We start from the raw sequence: 2,893 nt of genomic DNA, 5'->3' as shown, positions 1-2,893 counted from the left end.
AGGGATTACATTATATAGAAAGGACTTTAAGAGCTATCTTGTCAATTTCTTTCTTTCTATAAATAGGATAATTATATAGAAATAAAATAATTAAATGTATGATTAAGTAATTCATAATAAACAACTAGAAAAGTGACATGTGTTACACTTGTTAAAAAATAAAAAATATATATAATAAAATATTTAGTTAATATATTTAGGTAGCGTTTGTTAAAATGAACAGGATAAATGAGTATTAAGATAAATCCGAAATATTTTTGGACTAAGATATGGAATGGTTTTCCCCTTAATAGTTATACTATAAAAAAACTATAGAGGTTAATTTTTATTTTTGAAGTTTAAGTGTTATGTATAAAACGTTAATGTTGAATAAGAAAAAAATAAATATATTTTTATATAAATTTAAAAATTCTAATCTAGATCTCTCTTTCTTCTTTGCCAGTATTTGTTAGTCACTAACTATTATTTGTCAACAACCAACTATCAATCATTTGTTATCATCGCCATTATTTCTTTCCTTGCACCATTAGTTGGTGTCGCAATAAATTACCACATGTTATTAAATATCATCTCTTCATTGTTTTGTTGATCATCGTTTGACCTCTTTATTTTTATCACAATATATTGTTAGTTTTTAAAATTTATTATTTTTTTAATTTTTAATTTTATTTTTGTTGTTTACCACTTTATTGAATCAAATTAATTAAAATTCGGTATAATCGAATTAATTGAATCAAAATAATTAAAATTATCGATTTATTTTATTTTTTTTAAATTCACTTCTATTCAATTAATGTTTTTAAGAAAAATTAGTTTTTTGTTTTCGATTATACTTTTTAGTTAAAAAAAACCGAATCGACTGGTGTTTAAGACAGACGTTTTTATGGTTATAAAACGACGTCATTTTTGGCCTATCACAATTTTTAGCTTGTTCGATTTTTCAGCTTGTTTGGTTTATCGGTTAATTTAGTTTTAATTAATTTTTTTTATGTGTTTGTCCGATTTATTTAATCGGTTCAGTTTATGTAGTCTATATTTAGTTTATTGTTCAGTTTAGTTTAATTTCTCGATTCAATTTATTGATTTTCAATTAGTTCAATAATTGAACCTATCGTTTACATTCTCCTAACAACGAGGTAAACTCTTCATATATGAAAGACAAAGTAATCAAAATTTTATTCTTAAAAAAATTAAAAATTATTCAACATTCAAAATATATAAAGAATACTATTATAATATTTTTGAGGGTTTTTTTTTATCTTTTACAATTTTTTTATTAAAGTAGTATTTATAATGTATGAAATTAATTTATTATAATTATTAGATTTATAATATAAGTATATTTTTAAATTAATATTAATTTAAAATGCAATGATTTAAATTATTTTATTATGATATTTTAAATGATTATAATAAATTATTAATAAAATTATTTAATAAATATCATAATTTTAATAATTTTATTCATTATTATAATTTTACATTAATATCAATTTTATTAAATAAATAATAATAATAATAATAAGTACTTTAATAATTTTAATATTACATAAATTTATATAAAATTTAATAATATAAATAAATTTTATCAATTAAAGAGGTGGGAAATTTCCTCGCCTCTTTCCCTCCGCCCATAAAACCCTGCTACCCCTCATCTCCTTCTTTCCCTCCCCTCGTAAAACCCTTCTCGCTTCTCTACGTCACCCTCTCTGCATCCCCATTCTCCCTTTCTTTGGTTTGATCTCTCGCCATCGCCCTCGTCCTCGTCCTCATCCTCGCTCTCGCCTCTCGCGGCTCGCCATCGCCCTCGCCCTCGCTCACTGGCACGCCCTCGCCAAATGCCTCACCCTCGCTCTCGTCTCTCGCCTCTCACGGCTCGCCCTCGCCCTCGCCTTTTGCTCTCATTCGCTGCCTCTCCTCTCGCCCCTCGCCCTCGCCCGCTGCCTCGCCCTCACTCTCGCCTCTCACGGCTCGCCCTCACCCTTATCCTCACCCTCGCCTCTTGCTCTTGCTCTCACTCACTGCCTCGCCCCTCGCTCGCTGCCTCCTCTGGTTTGTTGTTTTGCTATAGTTATTTTATTTTCTATATTTTTACTGTAGAAATGGTGAAATCTAAACTAGACGGAATGTGGTTCTTGCTAAAATTTATAAATTCAATAATATATGATTGCTGGAATTTATATTATTGAATTCTTGATTGCTGGAATTTATATTATTGAATTCAATAATGTATGTATGTATGTTCAATAATACAATTTTGCATCATTATCAAGTTGAATTGTGTTATGTTATTTATATTATGATAGTTGGCCAATTTCTAAGTTGCTCATTTGTTTTGAAAAGCATAAGTTGGAGTCATCTTGCTCAATTTTATCCTTGTGACTTTTCAATGGTGGATATTTGATGCAAAAAAATTTAATACTAGTTTATTTTTATTTTAATAATATTTTAAATTTAATATATTGATTGAGCCACCACTGCATATATTGAAGTGTTATATTTTTGTGGTTTTTTTTTTCTTACATGGGGTGTAATCCATTTATAGGGGAGACTTTGTCGAATTTTCTCAAAAAATATATATTAAATAAAAAATATAATTAATTAAATAATTTTTAGCTATTTAATTAAATTTGTTGGAAGTTAGCTTTAGATTCTCGTTCGGTGACTTCCTCGATGGAGCGAGGAGATCATTGAATTGTCTAGTTGGACAGTCTGAAAATTTGATGTCGTGTTGTGTGCCCAATGAATACGCATTAATTTACTCATGTATGGTACGAAAATTCAATAGCATTTCACGTTGTTCTCCGGTTGCATATAGGAATATGTTCTGATTCATGCAATTGACTCAGTTTGAGTTTAACTCGTATGAATCGGCACATAATTCTTATCGTGC

The sequence above is a fragment of the Diospyros lotus genome, chromosome 5 (assembly GCF_014633365.1).
Source record: "Diospyros lotus cultivar Yz01 chromosome 5, ASM1463336v1, whole genome shotgun sequence".
In the NCBI taxonomy this organism is placed as follows: Eukaryota; Viridiplantae; Streptophyta; class Magnoliopsida; order Ericales; family Ebenaceae; genus Diospyros; species Diospyros lotus.
Note: the sequence above shows the minus strand (reverse complement) of the source record.